We start from the raw sequence: 17,331 nt of genomic DNA on the forward strand, positions 1-17,331 counted from the left end.
ATACAGAAAAAAAAAAAAAAAGGTACACAGTGATGATTCCATATAAGGTATTGGTATAGGTCCTATGTGGGTCCAAATTCCTTCTCCTAAGCCCCTAAGCCAGAGGCGTTAGGGACTCAGGTTGTTCCGTGTAGAAGTGTAAAACGATGCCTATAGTATAGATTAGGTTACACCTTAAGCAGGGCTGGGGCAGTCCCCATAATCAAACACGCTAATAGCTCTGCAGTGAAATGTACAAATGTTCACATCAAGGGGAATAAATAAAACTATAAATAACTTCCTGTCAACTGAGGTCAGGTTTCACCTCCAGATGAATTTACCACCATCTTAACAAAAGGACTTTGGTTTTTCAGACTTTTTGTTAATTGCAGAATTCCAGTTAGGGGATGGGGACCAGATGAGGATCAGGGCTCTCGGGCATGTTGGTTTGGCTGTCTCCCTGCAGGGTCTCCCCAGCAGTGGGGTGGCTCTGTGGGAGAGCCACTTCCACAGTCACCCAGGGCCCCATACGTGGCTGACTGTTCTGTCGTCACCATCTTGAAATTCTCAACACTTGTAATTTTACCACCCTGAATTTTCCTTTTACACGGGGCCTGGCAAATCACATAGCCAGTCCTGCCAGCATCCAGAGCAAAGCCCAGCACAAGGCAGTTGCTGGATGGATGGATGAATGAATGAATGAATGAATGAATGAATGAATGGTCATCCCGTTCCCTCTCCACTCAGCCCCTTCCTGATTTTCCACTATCCATCAGTGGAGACTCAACAGGGTTCCTGAGTGGCCTGCTCACCTGGAGAGAACGTGATTCCCGCACAGGTCCCTCGGGCACTCAGACCCAAAAGCAGGATTCCAGTGAGGACCTATGGGTTTCTAACTAACACCTCAAGTGATTTGGACACAGCTGGCATTGAAAAGCAGTTGTGGTTGTTTCAGAGGCCAGCTTGCTCTTCCTTCTTTTCTAGCTGTGTGACCTTAGGCAGGTTGCCAAACTTCCCCTTGAAATGGGCAAGGGGTCAACACTCACTCACCCTTAAACCCTAGCAGGCCATTTAGAAATGAGCCCCTTCCTGCCAGTCATCAAGGAGCACCCTGCGGAAGCTGGGCCCTGAGTCTATCCTGGTCCCTGTGCGTGCGCAGCACCCAGCCTGGGTCCAGGAGGGTGGAGGGCTCAGGTGCTGCCTCCTGCATGGGTGGATGGTGACGAAGGGCTTCGTGAGGACGGGGCAGGGTGGGTAGAGGGCTTCTGCGTGCTAGGCACGCAGTAGGTCCCACGTAAACAGAGCTGTCGCTGTTGGTGTCACACCATCCCCCTGGGGCTGTGGCCTCAGCTGCAGCACCTTCCCCAGCACCGCCCAGCAGTGGGCGGCAGGTGAACCCTGCCAGGGACTAGAGGCCAATGGGGTGGAGGAGGAGGTGGCAGAAGGGGATGAAGGCAGGGGCCTGGTGGACGGAGTCCAGGCACGTCCTGATACCAATTAACGCAGCTTTGGCGCAGGGGGCCTTGGACGGCATTTATCAGCCCGCCGGGGAGGGGCCGGCAAGCTGTCCTCCGGCTGACGGATTAGACAGCGGACAATTAGGTTTCAGGCAGGCGCTCTCCCTCTCCCTCTTCTCTCTCTCTCCCTCTCTCTCTCTCTCTCTCTCACACACACACACACACACACACACACACACTCCTTTCTCCATCAGTCTGCAAGGCCCAGCAACAGAGCCCAGCTGGGTCTGCTGAGTCCCCAGTGGTAGGAACAAAATAGACATAGGGCCCCCTCCCTGAGGGGAAGGGTCCTCAAAGAGAAGAAGGGAGCCCCAGGGACTTCCCCACCCAGAGCTCTGCCCGTGGGGATCACAGCTCAAGACCCCACAGTCTCAACCCCAAGCATCGCTTCCAACAGGACCAGGAGTGGGGGCGTTCATGAGAAGTTAACATGCAGGAGACAACGGAGATGGTGATTTCCAAAGCTGAGGACACGGACCTGGGCCAACTGGGGGTCTGTTCCTCCCCTGAGGAATGGACTCTCCCCTTCGCAATCAGAGCCTTTAATCTACGGGTCACAACAGGAGCAATGTGTGAGGCAAGGGCAGCGGCGTTGAGGAGCTTCTCAAAGCTGCAGGAAAAGTCCTCAAGATTCTAGAATGTTCGGCACTGCAGATGCTCTGGGATGAGTCAAGAATGCTAAGAGGGGAGGATGTCCCGAGCCCTGCTTTGGGAAACGCAGAATCAGGTGAGGCCCTCAGGCAGCTGGCACCCATGGCTGTAGGTTGTGTCTCCGTTCTGCTGCGAAGGCAGGCTCAACCTCTCCGAGGGGCTGCAGATGCTGTGGCCACCGGTGGCTGCAAGGCCTTCCCGCTAAGACCATCCCAGGCGCCGGACACTGGGCAGGCTCAAAGCTGAGCTCATCAACCTCCCCACACAGGCAAATGGCACCACTGTCACTCCAAAGCCCTGTCCAGAAAGCTGGATTTTGGCTTCATCTCTTTCTCTTCCTCACCTTTCACAGCCTTCACCGTCATCAACTCCTGTCCCTTGACCTCTAAGACAGCTTTCAAACCCACTCTCCTCCGGGTCCCCATGACCACCACCCTCACCCAGCCTGACCCCAGCCACCACATCTTGTCCAGATGCTTCCTCAGCTCCCAGCCTTTCCTCCTACTCCAGTTCCCCACGCAGCAGTAGAGGTGTCATCTAAAACCCCCCCAGTCTTGCCACACCCCTGCTTCAGAGTCCTCCTTGGTTCCCACTCCCGCCCACCTCAGGAGAAAGTCCCAGCACCTGACTGCAGCTTCCAGCTTTGTCTTCCCACCTATGCTGGGGTCACTGGCTTCATTCATTCTTCACACTCAGCAATGATCTTGTTTATTTATTTGGTCAGTTAGTTGATGTTAGCTCCCCTCCATCTTCCACCAGAACATCATTTGAAAGGACAGATCTTGGGCCGGGCGCGGTGGCTCAAGCCTGTAATCCCAGCACTTTGCGAGGCCAAGACGGGTGGATCATGAGGTCAGGAGATCGAGACCATCCTGGCTAACACGGTGAAACCCCGTCTCTACTAAAAAATACAAAAAAAACTAGCCAGGTGAGGTGGCGGGCGCCTGTAGTCTCAGCTACTCGGGAGGCTGAGGCAGGAGAATGGCGTGGACCTGGGAGGCGGAGCTTGCAGTGAGCTGAGATCCGGCCACTGCACTCCAGCCCGGGTGACAGAGCGAGACTCCGTCTCAAAAAAAAAAAAAGAAAGGACAGATCTCTTGTTTTTTTGAGACAAGGTCTCATTCTGTTGCCCAGACTGGAGTGCAGTGGTGTGATCATGGCTCACTGCAGCCTCTACCTCCTGGACTCAAGTGATCCTCCCACCTCAGCCTCTTTAGTAGCTGGGATTACAGCTATGTGACATCATGCCTGGCTAATTTTTTAAAAAATTTGGAGGGAGGCCAAGGTGGGCAAATCACCTGAGGTCAGGAGTTCGAAACCAGCCTGACCAGTATGGTGAAACTCTGTCTCTACTAAAAATACAAAAAATTAGCCAGGTGTGGTGGTGTACACTCATAATTCCATATACTTGGAAGGCTAAGGCAGGAGAATTGCATGAACCCAGGAGACAGAGGTTTCAGTGAACCAAGATCGTGCCACTGCACTCCAGCCTCGGCGACAGAGCGAGACTCTATGTCAAAAAAATTTTTCTTTTTTTTTTGAGATGAGTTCTCACCATGTCACCCAGGCTGGTATTGAACTCCTGGGCTCAAGCGATCCTCCCACCTCGGCCTCCCAAAGTGCTGGGATTATAGGCATGAACCACTGAGCCTGGCCCTGGCAGATCTCTTTTGCTCACCCTTGTCAGCATCTGTCACCTTGTTGGAACTCTCTGCACCTGTGGAGTGAGCGAGGACATGGGTCCCACCCTTCAGGCTTGTCCCTCGATGCTGTTCTCTCAGACTCCCCATGAGGACCACACCCCACGGCCGGCTCTTTCCTGAAGACCACACTTGTCTCGCTCTCCGTCCCAATGTCTGTGATGCACCCAGGCTCATCACGCCACCCTTTAGCTGCCAGCTCCTGCTCCCACCTCCAACCTCAGCAGAGAGGCCACTCCGTCCCGCACGTACCAGCTGGACCCATCCACCCTGCACAGCCACTGAGGCAGGGTGGCCAGCTCACTCACTGGGCTCTCCTACCCGACAGAGGCTTCCTGGGGCCACCTCCTTCACACTGCCAGGCACACAGTAGGTGCCCAATAAATATCTGTCTAACAAAGCTACTGAGCCCAGAACCCTGGCTCCAACCCCAGCACAGCTTCTACCTTCCTCTGGCCTGGGCTCCCATCTGCCTGGGCTCCCAGGGGCCGGGGGCCAGTGTGGATATGACCAGGTACCAAGCTGAGTGAAACAGACAGAAGGTGCTCTGGGGACACCTGTAACTGGGGACTTTGCACTGGAAAGGGGGGCAAAGGCTTCTGGAATGAGCTGGGCTTTGACGGGCAAGAGGACAGGCTGGGGAGAAAAAGAAGAGAATCTTAATTTAGTTTTATTTTTTTAGAGACAGGGTCTGTGTATGTTGCCCAAGCTGGTCTCCAACTCCAGGCCTCAATGGATCCTCCTGCCTCAGCCTTCTGAGTAGCCTGGATTACGGCGTGGGTCACCACATCTGGCTCTAAAGAGCAGACTCTTACATTAATTAATGAACAGTTGCATGCCGGACACTGTGTCTGGCACTTTATACAGGTTCACGTGTTCAATTCCTGTGACAGTCTTTTGAATAAAGGTTTACCTCCACTTCCCAGAAGAAGGGCGGCTGCAGAGGCATGAAGCCACTTGTCCCGGATCCCATAGCTGCCTGCAGCAGATCCCAGGCATGGCCGGTCCCAGGGCCCTTGTCCTTTCGCTATCTACCTTGCCACCATCTGCATGCCAGCTTCTACCCAGGCAGCATCCACCTCACTGGTGTCTGGGCAGAGGGAAGCACTGTGGGCAAAGGCCCAGGGGCTGGATGGAGCCTGCTGAGTGGAAGGCAGAACACACCTAAGAAGGTCGAGAATTAAATCTCCAAAAGTCAGCAGCAAAAGCCTGGGGGAAAGTGGGCTGGTCCCTTGCCCTCTCTGTGCCTCAGTTTCCTCATCTGTAAAATGGGGACACAATAGTACCTACTTCATAAAGAGGATAAATATCTTAAAGCACTCAGAATGGTGCCTGGCACAGATAAAGCATTGTAGAAAGAGTTTCAATGGAATAAACGTGGTAGGAACATGGTGGGCCTGAGTCCAGGCGGAGGGCCGAGGAGCTCTCCGACTGTCACTGGACCGGGAGGCTTGGCAGGCCCTTGGCCAGCTGGGGGTGGACAGCCATGCTTTTCTTCCCCTGCCCGTAGGCAGGTCTTTGGAGAACTCTGGAGCGGCTCCATGAGGCCTCCAGGCCTGAGGACCACAGTCAGCCCACTCTCCCCTGGTTATTGGAGGCTGGAGCTGCAAGGAGGTCCCTGGGCCTCACTCCCTTCTGGATCCAGGGTGGGAGAGGAGTAAGCATCCTTCTTCCCTTCACTCGAATGAGCCACATGTGCACCCAGGCTCCCGGGTCAGACTCCTAGGAAATGAGTGGGGGTGAGGAAGGTCCCCTGAGGAGTACAGGTGGTTGGGGTCGGGGGGTAATTTCCCCTTCAGGACCCACCCCAATTAAGGTCCGTAAAATCATCAAGACACCCCAAGGTGGAGGGGTGGCGGGAGATCTTGACTAGCGTCACAAGGTTGTGTGTTTTTGTTTGGTTTGGTTTTGAGCCTGGGTCTCACTCTGTCACCCAGGCTGGAGTGCAGTGGTGCAATCTCAGCTCACTGCAACCTCCGCCTCCCGGGCTCAAGCGATCCTCCCATCTCAGCCTCCCGAGTAGCCCCTGTTGCTTTTCTTAGACCTGACAGAATCACCAAGGTCCCCTAAGCACGTGTGCTGTGATGAGTGATGCCATCTCACCAATGAGGAAACTGAGGCCCAGAGAGATGCTGTTTGCTGGGGCCTCACAGATAACCCTACTCATCCATCAGGTCGGCCTTAAACATAGTGGTCTCAGGGGAGGCTGCCCTGACTCTCTGGTGGAGCTCAGGGCCCTGTTCCACTCTCGCACACATCCTGTAGTTCTCCTTCAGGGTCGGAGGACAATGACAATGAGCCAGCTCGATGTTTCACTGTCTTCACTGCCTGCCTCCCTCTCTGGACAGTGAGTTCTCCAAGGGCTGGCAGTGTGTCTGTGCACTCAAAATCGAACCCCAGAGCCCAGGCAGGCCGGGCCCATGGTGGGTAGGTGCCCACTGTTTGTTGAATGAATGAGTGAGTGAATGATGGAGTCAGAATGAAAACATACAGTCTGCCGGGCACAGCGGCTCACTCCTGTGATCCCAGCACTTTGGGAGGCTGAGGTGGGCAGATCGCTTGAGCCCAGGAGTTTGAGACCAGCCTGGGTACCATAATAAGACCCCATCTCTACAAAAAATACTAAAAAATTAGCCGAGCATGGTGGCTCACACCTGTAGTCCCAGATACTCAGGAGGCTGAGGCAGGAGAATCACTTGAACCTGGGATGCAGAGGTTGCAATGAGTGGAGATCACGCCACTGCACCCCGGCCTGGGCCACAGAGCAAGACTCCATCTCGGGAAGGGAACGGAAGGGGAGGGGAGGGGAGGGGAGGGGAGGGGAGGGGAGGGGAGGGGAGGGGAGGGGCCTTTAGGAAATCCTGCATAGGTACTGATTTGCTCTGTTAATTCCTCCAATGGGAAAGGGGTGTTGCTAGAGGCAGGAGGCACAGTCATGACACAGGGATCAGGGATTCGACCCCGACAGGCCAAGGTCAAAGGCAGAGATCAGGAAGTCAGATCCCACAGAGGACTGTGGCCGTGTCCCCCGGCCCTCTGCAGGTCCCCTGGCCCAGAGCCCTCTCCTCCCGCTGCCCCCTGATGTTTCTCCAGTCCCTTCCCCTCTGTCTCATCACTCTGTCCACCTCATCTGTGGTACCTAAAAATCCCCTCTTGAGCTGTGGGTGTCATTCTTGTCTGATCACTGCCTCCCCCACCACGCACACCGCCAATCCCAAATACAGAGCTTCCACAAAGCCCCTTATTAAGAAATTGGTCAATTTCCTGCTAATTAAAATAAATACTATGCCACATTAAAGGCCAATTAATTTTCAGAGCTGCCAGGGAAACATCGTCTGGAAAATGTCCACCCGCCGCCCCACCCCCTCCTCAGCAAAGGGCAGCCACATGGCCCCCAGCAGCAGCGGGGAGGGCCTGGTGGGTCCCCAGCTTCCAGCAGGGTGGGGAGGAAGGGATGACCAGCTGTGGACCCGCAGGCGGGTGGAGCTTCCTGTTCCTTCGGGGACTCCACTCACTCAGCCCAGGAGCTCTGAGACCCCATCCCTCCCCAGGAAACCCAGGCCCTGAGGCCAGGTCTGCCTGGCTCACCTCACAACCAGGCGAGCACTTTCTCCAGAACTGCATCTTTAGTTGGTGAGGACGATGGACTTCTGTAAGGCCCGCGCTAACCAGGCTCTGCATCCCGAAGTTATCTCACTGAGGGGCCCAGCAGAATGCAGAGAGATGCGCCATTGCTCCCATTTGGCAGATGGGCAAGATGAGGCCCAGAGACACCAAGCCCCTCTCTTGTATCACAGCTTCTGGGGGCAGAGCAGGATGTACGCCTGGTCCTGCCTGACTATACCCAGAGAAACTCGCGGCAGACTCTTCCCCATCACACACCGTCCTCCCACACCAGCACAAAGGTCAGGGGAACTGCTATGTCTGCATAAAAGCAAATGTCATCAGTTGGATTTGTTCAAGGTGAGGCTTACCTGCTTCCTAATCATATCAAAAGCTCCCATTGATGGGAGTGTCAGGGACGTGCCAGGAGTCCTGCCAGGCACTGACCAGTTGTCATCTCACCGAATCCTCACCAGCATCACGCAGCCCAGCGAGGTTAGGTAACATACCCAAGGTCACATTGCCTGCCCACAAATTAGTCATGGCAATCTCCTGTCTTCAGGGTCCAAGTTTTGCTGTTTCCTGAAGGTCAAAGCCAAGGTCTTCTCCTGTCCTGAGAGGACATCGAGCCATAGACAGAATGCTGGATTCCTGGTGTGACCTCTGACAAGCCTCTTTGCCTCCCTGGGCCGCAGTTTTCTCATCTGCCAAAAGGGAGGGCTGGACTCACTACTCCCTCGGACTCTGTTTAACTCGAGCATCCTGCAGGGGCCCTCAGCCTGGGGCAGGTGGGGTCAGAGGGCAGATGGCCAGGAGCAGAGCCAGATGGGAGCAACAGCCTTCCCCCTGCCAGGACAGGGAGACCTGGCTGCCTCGCAGTGAGAGGTCTGGCAGCCAGGGAGGGTAGTGGGGACAAGGGCCTGGCCAGGGCTGGCCACGGAGGACACTACCCCCACCTCCAGCTGCCCCTGTGCTGCAGACAACTCCCAGGGTGGCAAGAGTGGCATCCTGATCCCAGCAGTGCCTGTAGGACGGAGCACCTGCTGTCCACCCACCCCCTGCCACTTGCTCTCCCTTCCTCGCCCAACCCCAGGAGCTCAATGCCTGCTCAGAGCAGGAATAAGAGGCAGGGGAGGGGCAAGGAGAGGAAGGGGTCATTAGGGGCCTTGCTGATCCTTCGTGGGGCCTCCATGTCCCCATCCCTCACGCAGAGCACTAACTTGGAGGCCGAGCATTTCATCCAAGCGAAGCGTCTCTCGCCGGCATCGTCGGAGAAGTGCTGAGGCGTCCCGTTTCTCCTTGAGGCTAAGGAAGGAGAACACAGATCCGGAGCGGAGCGCGATCTGCCATCCCTGAGCCGAGCACGCCCCCCGTGTTGGGGATTGATTGCTTCCATCCTTCAGCCCACTCTATGGAGCACCCACCGTGTGACAGGCGCGGCGCTGGGCACCGAGGACAAGAAAATGAATAGGCCACGACAGGCGCGCCTGAGAAGTCGAAGAATCAGACGGGAGACAGACCCGGTGCCACACACCAAGCTCTGAATGCACACAGGACACTGAGTAACTCCTTGGGGGTGAGGGGGTTCCCAGGGCACTTGACAACTGAGTCTGGAAGTGGCCTGGAGGGGAAAGGGCATTCCTGGTGGGGGCACAGCAGGAGCAAAGGCCTAGTGGAGTGAAAAAGACCAGGGAGTGTTGAGGGAACAGAGAGCAGCTTGGTGTTGGGGCGGCATCGGCGGGTGGAGCTGGAACCGATGAGAAAGGAGAGGCTCACTGGGGTTCAGGTGGCCAGGACCTTCTGTGCCATGCTGTGCCAGTTACAGCCAGCAGTGGTGGTAAGCACAGCCACCTGGCATTGAACAGTGACAGTATGGCCAGCACTGTGCTAAGCTCATCTCAGTCACTCTCTTACCATATCCTCCAATGAGCCCATGAGGCCCAGAGAGGTTAGGCGAGTTGCCAGTGGTCACACAGCTGAATAATGGCCAGGCTGGAACTTGGACTCATGCTCCCAACTCTCACCCACCAGCATGTGCTGCCTCTGAGGAGTTTGGGCTTCCCCTTCAGGGCAACTGGGAGCCGTGAGGGATTTTTAAGGGGGGTGGGTAGCACAGCCTCAGGGCTCCGAATCCCCAAGTCACGTTCGTGGAGAACCCGCTGCGTCCACCTGGGAGACATGGTCAGTCTGTTTGCAGGGTCTCAGGTTCACCTTGGCCTCCCTGGGAGCTGCCCTGGTCTTCTCCTTGCTCCTCCCTGAGTACTGGGGCTTGGCCTGCGTCTTCTACCTCAGTCCGTGCTGCTCCTGGGTTCCAGCCTTAGGGCCGGGTCACTGCTACCAGGGCCTCTTCAGAACCCAGGTGCCTACCTGTCAGGGTCTCAGCCCCTCCAACACTACCTGGGGCCCCCACATTGCCCGCCCTCTCTTCCCTCCCTTCCTTGCTTGGGGATAGCACCTAGGATGTGGGGTGCACAGGGATGTGCCCCCTGATGCAGCTGGACAGCCCTCAGGAAGATCCAGCAGCGGTGGCCTCTCTTTGCTCTTCCCCACTTCCTCTCGACTCCTTCTGCCCACCTAGCTTTCACACTGGGCACTGGATTGTTCCTTCCCATCAACTTCCCTCCAGGGCCCTGCTTTCATTCTGCTCCCCCGACCCCAGGTCTCAGCATTGCAGGCATCACAAAACGGTGGATTCCAGAGGCTCCAAAACACTTCCACCCTCCAAGCACCCACTGAGCATATGGAGAAGCTGAGGCCCAAGCAGGGCCAATGGCAGAGCAGCTGGAAGCCCAGTTCTCCTGTGCTCTCACCGCAGCTCCAGCTCCTGGGTCAGCCGCCCACCAGGCATCTGCTGAGTGCTATGTGTTTCCATATAGGGGCATCTCACACTTGGTCCTCACTCCAGCCCAGAGCAGGCTGGGTTAAAACAGGAAGGCTGGGCTGTCCAGTTCTAGCTCCTAAAAATGCAGTGAGTCGCATTTTGGCATCTCTGTCTTGCAAACAGGTAAAACGAGGCAAGCAGTAGCTCAATGACTTGCTGTCCCTGGTCATGTGTCAGGCAACCACAGTCACACAGGCACAAGGGTCTCCAGAAATCCTGCCTATTTTTAGTGTTAGGGTCAGGAAATGCCTTAGTATAGACTACTCTCCCTGTACCCATGGCAGACATTACTAACTGATCACAGCACTCTTTTCCTGTAAGCCCTGATGTAGACTTAGAATCGTCAACACAGCCTCTATCGGAGGAGCTGGCAATCAAGGTGACACCTGCTCACTGCCCTCCCTGGACAGTAGAATCCAGTCTTATCTAGTATCTTCCCAGCACTTGGCTCAGGGCCCAACACATGGCACAGATCACAATAATAAACTTTTTTTTTTTTTTTTTTTGAGATGGAGTTTTGCTCTTGTTGCCCAGGCTGGAGTACAGTGGCACAATCTCGGCTCACTGCAACCTCCGCCTCTGGGGTTCAAGCAATTCTCCTGCCTAAGCCTCCCAAATAGCTGGGATTACAGGTGCCCACCACCACGCATGGCTAATTTTTGTATTTTTTAGTAGAGACAGGGTTTCACCATGTTGGCCAGGCTGGTCTTGAACTCCTGACCTTAGGCGATCTGCCCGCCTCAGCCTCCCAAAGTGCTGGAATTACAGGTGTGAGCCACCGTGCCTGGCCACAGTAATAAACTTTTTAAATTTTTTTTGAGACGGCGTTTTGCTCTTGTTGCCCAGGCTGGAGTGCAATGGTGTGATCTCGGCTCACTGCAACATCTGCCTCCCGGGTTCAAGGGATTCTCCTGCCTCAGCCTCCCGAGTAGCTGGGATTACAGGCATGTGCCACCACACCTGGCTAATTTTGTAGTTTTAGTAGAGACGGGGTTTCTCCATGTTGGTCAGGCTAGTCTCGAACTCCCGACCTCAGGTGATCTGCCCGTCTCGGCCTCCAAAAGTGTTGGGATTACAGGCGTGAGCCACCGCGCCCGGCAGTAATAAACTTTTATTGAGTGAGTGGGTGAACAAATGGTAACCACTGAATGAATGATGCCTCCCAAAGCTAGTGGCTCTAACCAGCTTCTTTTGTAGCAACAACATGATAGCAATAATTATAACAGTGTAACGCCCCCAGCAGCCGATGCTTCCCGAGTCTCTAAGGTGTTTCATCTGAGCTGATAGACAACTCTGGGATGCCATTTCCCCAGGGTCACAGATCGCAGGACAGAGCCAAGCCCCGCCCTTGATCTCCTGCTTCTGAGTCCAGTGCTCTGCCCCAGCTCCCACCTCTGCTAGTCCCACTGCGGCTTGTCTGGGTCAGTCAGAGTGGACCTGGACCTCAATCCGGGGACCCTGCCAGTGTTGGCAGCAGATCCCAGGGACCGGAGTGGGAAGGGGTTCTCGGGGGAGTAGTTAGTTGGGTGCTTCCTCACCTGCTTGGAATTGTAGAAATACACAACAGGAGGCGCCACAATGCACCACCTTTGCCATGACCTGACCCCCCACCCCAAAATTCATATGTCAAGATATAATCTGCCCCAAGCATGGTGGCTCACGCCTGTAATCCCAGCACCTTGGGAGGCTGAGGCAGGTGGATCACCTGAGGTCAGGAGTTCCAAACCAGCCTGACCAACACTGTGAAACTCTGTCGCTACTAAAAATTCAAAAATTAGTCAGGCATGGTGGCGCACACCTGTAATCCCAGCTACTCGGGAGGCTGAGGTGGGAGGATTGCTCGAACCCAGGAGGCGGAGGCTGTAGTGAGTCAAGATCACGTCACTGCATTCCAGCCTGGGTGACAGAGAGAGACCCTGTCTCAAAAACAAAAACAAACACACACCATTCTCTGCAATGTGTATTAAGAGGTGAGGCTTCTGGGAGGTGATGAGGTCATGAGTGCTCCATCCTCACGAACGGGATTCGCACTCTTAGGCAAGAGGCCTGGGGAGCCTGCTTGCCCCTTCCACCACGTGAGAACAAGGCTATAAGGCACCATCTGTGAGGAAAGGGCCCTCATCAGACACCGAATCGGCAGGCACCTTGATCTTGGACTTCCCAACCTCCAGAACTGTGAACAATAAACTTTTTTTTTTTTTTTTTTTTTTTTTTGAGACGGAGTCTCGCTCTGTCGCCCAGGCTGGAGTGCAGTGGCGCGATCTCGGCTCACTGCAAGCTCCGCCTCCCGGGTTCACGCCATTCTCCTGCCTCAGCCTCCCGAGTAGCTGGGACTACAGGCGCCCACAACCGCGCCTGGCTAATTTTTTGTATTTTTAGTAGAGACGGGGTTTCACCGTGGTCTCGATCTCCTGACCTTGTGATCCGCCCGCCTCGGCCTCCCAAAGTGCTGGGATTACAGGCGTGAGCCACCGCGCCCGGCCCCAACAATAAACTTTTTTTTATCAATAACCCAGTCTAAGGTATTTTGTCATAGCGACCGAATGGACGGGGACACCCTTTTTTGAACAGGTAGAAGAGAGTGGCCCCCAGGAAGTGTCATCTGCCCAAGGTCACCTGGCGAGCTTGGCTGAGGAAAGTGTGCAGACCCCAGTGTCAGAGCCTCCCCCGAGACGCCCGAGACACCCTCTCCTCTCCTAACGCCCTGTCCACTTGGGCTTGGTTGCTTTGCATCCTTTTGAGAATCTGAGTCCCTCGGAGGGAGGAACCTGGGCACCTCACATAAGGCTTGGCTCAAGATGGGTGCTCAGTAAACACTGAATGGACAGATGGGCAGAAGGAAGGAGACAAGGAAAGGAGGAAGGGAGGGAATGGGTAAGTGAGTGGATTCATGGACGGATGGAAGCCAGGGAGGGAGGATGAGTGACTGGGAGAGGATGGATGGATAGAAGGATGGATGGATGGATGATGGATGGATGGATGAAAGGAAGCAAGCCAGCATGGATGGAATGAGTGATGGAATTGATTGTTCCTTGTCCCCTGCACCTGGAGGCCTCCAGTGACTCAGCCACAGAGGTCAGGAAGCTGGAGACATGAGCAGGCGGCTCACTCCATGGTCCCCTCCCCCTCCCCACCCGATATTTTCATTAGGACACATCTGCTGCACCTGGCCCCTCGGCCCCTGCCCTGCGAAGCTGCAGACGCTTCTGCTGGCTTTATTAAGGACCTATTAACCCAGCGGCTCTAGGCAGAGCTAACTATGCTGTCACTGTAGACGCTGGTTTGGTAGAGAGCCTCAGAAGGTCTCAGTAGGGAGGGCCAGGAACCTAAGGTTACAGTGAGGTCTTTAGAGCTGCACAGGCCTGCCTGGTTTAATCCCAGTTCTTCTGCTAATTGGCTGTGTGGCCTTGGGCAACTTATTCCCATCTCCGAACAGCAGCTTCCCCACCTATAAAAGGGTCATAACGGGCTTGTTTGAGGATCCATTGAGCTAAAGCATTACAACACCTAGCCCAGAGTAAGCACTTGTTATAACCAGCAGCATATCCGAGGACCACCTGGGAGCCAGGTCCAGGATGGAGTGCTCACACACAGTAGCCCCCATCTTTGGGATCAGGCAGGCGCTGCGACCCACCCTATTTCATGGATGAGGAAACTGAGGATAACAGGAGATGAAGCGATTGGCCAAAGCCACCGTGCCAGGCAGTGACAGGGCTGAGATTCAAACGTGGGCCGTGGAGACCGTGACTGGGCCACTTCCTGCCGGCTACTGAGCAGGAACAAAGGCCGGGGCGGGAGGGCGGGGCTGGAGGGGCGCTTCTCCCACCAGCTCCTCGGAGGTGACTGCGCGGAGGAGGGGAGGGGAGGCTGGGACAATCACGCTGATTTACAGCTTCCAGCGGGATTAACTGCACCATCTGGAGGCCACGCATCCACCCGGGTGTGTTAGGAACCCCAACCCTTCGGTGTAAATGGCAGGGAGAGACACGGTGGATGGCAGATCAGCTGTGAGATGCCAGGTTGACTGTGGGGACCATGTGGGGCCCACCTGGCTTTCTTCAAGTCCCCATCTACCCCTGAGGACGTCTCCCACTGAGGGGGCTGGATCTGCACCAGACTCAGAAGATTCCAGAATGGCTGGATCCAAGGGTTCAAATACAAAGGGAGAGCTGTGGCCTGAGCCACCAAAAAGTACAGGGGGTGAACAGGAAGGGTAGGGGAACAACAGAGACAGGAGCAGCACCTGGACACTCGCTCTCAGGGGTGTGCGACAGCGACTGCACCACCTTCCAGCTGCGTCCCCGGCAAGTGGCTTCACCTCTCTGAGGCTCTCTCCCCTCATCTGTGAAACTGGAATCATCATGGTCTTTACCTCACTTGGTTTTTTGAGGCTCGAATCAGATAAGGAAATGTACAAACCTCAGTGGAGTGCCTGGCACTGAGTAAGTTCACAATTAGTGGCAGTTGTGATTATTATCCCATTTGCCAGATGAGAAGACTGAGGCTCAAAGCAGCTCAGTGACTTGCCTCGGATTACACAGTGGGTTGGTGGCAGAATCCCTGGCCTCTGCTTCTCATGACCCCAGTCCGGTGCTCTTTTCCTGGAGGCTGGACCAAAGAAGAACCTGCCTTGGGATACGGCCAGTCCCAGAGTGTCAGAGACCCAAGGTGGCCATCCTGGGTCACACCAGCTCCAACGACAGCTTCCATGTTCTAGCACCTACTGTGCACCAGACGCCATGCCACGAGCTTGTGTGCACCACCTCCAGAAGCCATCACCATCTGTGATGGGGGCACTGCGCTGTCCCTGTCATCCAGATGCACAATCTGTGGCTTCAGAAGAGCCGGGATCCACCGCCAGGACTGTCTGGTCCTGGAATCCCCGTTCTCAGCACAGGCTACTGCCCGCTGAGCCAAGGTGGGGCTTCTCTAGACTGTAGCAACAGCTCCCAGGCGCCTTCTCCCCAGGTGTTCATCTTCTCCTTCAAGGAGAGATGGCAATATGACACCCAGACCGCCACCGTGGACCCTAAGTCTTCTGCATACCAGACAAGTTTCCCCTGCAGGGCTGGGTTCCTTTCTCACATCTGGAAAGGGGGAGGGAGGAGGGAAGAAGAAACATCAGTCCTAGCCCCTCCCTCCCTTCAGCCAGCACAGGGATGCAGTGGGGGCCCAGGCTGCTAGGCGATGGTGGCGGGGAGGTTTGAAGCATGCGGTCCCCCTTCCCGGCACACCCTCCCTACATTCCCATCTGGTCAGCCTGCTCGCTGAGAGTTGAAGTCCGCCTTGTACAAAAAACAAAAGCCTCCCCTTTCCAATGTAGAAAGCCCCAGAGACCCGGGCCACTACGCTTGCCTTCTCTCTTGGCCAGTGTGGCCAGGATAGGGGCCGGGGAAATGACAGCTGCCCTGTCCAGGCGAGAGACATCCCAGTCCTTGGCTTGGGTCCACTCTGGGGCCATACCCCAGGAGCAGTCCGCGGAGCCTGTCCCCGCTGACTCCCACCGGCCGCCGCCGGGAGCAGGGCCAGATGGGGCGGCTCCGGCTCCCACCTCGCACGGCAGCCCAGGCTCCGTGATCCCTCCCCCTGGGACCTCCCGGCCTGGCCATCCGAAATGACCCTTGCCCCTTCCCCACAGAAGCCCAGACCTCTGACCCTTATTAAAAATAAACCAAACAAAATCTGGAGAAAAAAAAAATTATCCACAAACAGCCTGAGAGATGATCGCGTGCCCCTTGCGCACGTACACACGCACACACACCCCAGCCTCAGCCACGTGAGGCCACCTCCACAGAAACACGCTGCTTGAGGGCGCGTTTTGTTTATGAAAAGTCCAGGTTGCTCTCAACTTTGGGAGGGGTGTGGACTGTTTTGAGTTTTCTGCTGGATGAGGGAGCCTGGGGGCGGCAAGGACGTATTTTCCGCTTTATGCTTTTTACTGGTTCAATCCGGGGAGGGGGATACGTGAACAAAAGGACAGGAAACCCAGAAAGGTGGCCCCGGGGCAGCACCCCCACCCCCAGGGGAGGTCCGGCTCCGGGAGGGCAGCCTCGGGGCCTGGGAAGCCCGGACTGGGCCTGAGCTCCGGAGGGGAGGGCTGGTGGCCCGCGTCCCCTCGGCGTCACCGCACTGGGCCCAGGGTCTGTCGCTCTGAAAACGTCTGGGACCGCTGGGCCGGGGTCCCTGCCCCCTCCTCTTCCGGCCTACAGCGCCTGGAAACCAAGGAATCCGCCCGGAACAAAGACGGAGCGGCTTTCCAAAGGCAAACAAGGAACGATTTGGCTTTTCCCTCCCCCCGCCCCCGAACCACCACCCAAGCGGGCGGCCAGGGCAGGTCTGGGGGTCGGGGTGGCCCCGGCGCGACGGCGGGACACTCCCGCGACGCCCGGACACTCCCGCGAAGCCCTCGTGGGCCAGACCCCGCTGCGCATGCGCGGGTTGGGGCGCAGGAGGCCGCGGCCGCCCGCGCAGCCTCGCTCTGGCCCGGTCTCCGAGGCAACGGGCTCGGGGGGAGGGGCCGGGTGGCGCGGGCCGCGGCGGCTGCTATTTCTGCCGCTTCCTGTTCCTCGCGGCCACGTCGCCATGGCAACGGTGTTACCGCGGCCGCTTCCCGGCTCCGCTGGCGCGCGTGACCCCGGCCGCTCGCGCCCCCTCGTCTCTCACTTGCTGTGTTTTCCCCTTTTCCCCCGGGCGTCCTCCTCCTCCTGCACCCCGGGCCCCCCAAGCAGCGCGGCCCAGTGCCCCCCACCCTTCCCCCTCCTCTCCCGTGCCCACGGCCCGGGACGGGGGGGGAGGGAGATTGATGGGGGACGCTTATTAAAAAACATTGTAACCGTTTCCGTTTTTATTACGTTGACAAGGGAGCGTTATTTACTGTTATTGTTTGCCTAGCGGGCCGTGCCGGATCGCGGGCGGCCCCCGGGGAGCTCACCTTCAGGCCGTGGCGGGCGGGGGCCGGGGCGGGGGCCGGGGCGGGGGGCAGGGCGCGAGCAGGGGGCAT

The 17,331-nt window shown here is 56.5% G+C and overlaps 1 long non-coding RNA gene across 2 annotated transcripts; it reads right to left on the reverse strand.

Annotated features, from left to right (window-relative positions):
- Positions 1-11,423: 11,423 nt before the first annotated feature.
- On the reverse strand, positions 11,424-15,897 carry LOC144335055 (uncharacterized). Of its 2 annotated transcripts, none has more exons than XR_013405494.1 (3): positions 15,687-15,897; positions 12,820-15,418; positions 11,424-11,994 (listed from the first exon to the last, which is right to left on the reverse strand). It is a non-coding gene; the product is annotated as an uncharacterized LOC144335055 (long non-coding RNA). The 2 variants fall into 2 exon arrangements; XR_013405493.1 differs by having other exon boundaries at positions 11,424-11,987; positions 12,814-15,418; positions 15,687-15,867.
- Positions 15,898-17,331: the final 1,434 nt, after the last annotated feature.

The sequence above is a fragment of the Macaca mulatta genome, chromosome 15 (genome assembly GCF_049350105.2).
Source record: "Macaca mulatta isolate MMU2019108-1 chromosome 15, T2T-MMU8v2.0, whole genome shotgun sequence".
NCBI classification, from domain to species: domain Eukaryota; kingdom Metazoa; phylum Chordata; class Mammalia; order Primates; family Cercopithecidae; genus Macaca; species Macaca mulatta.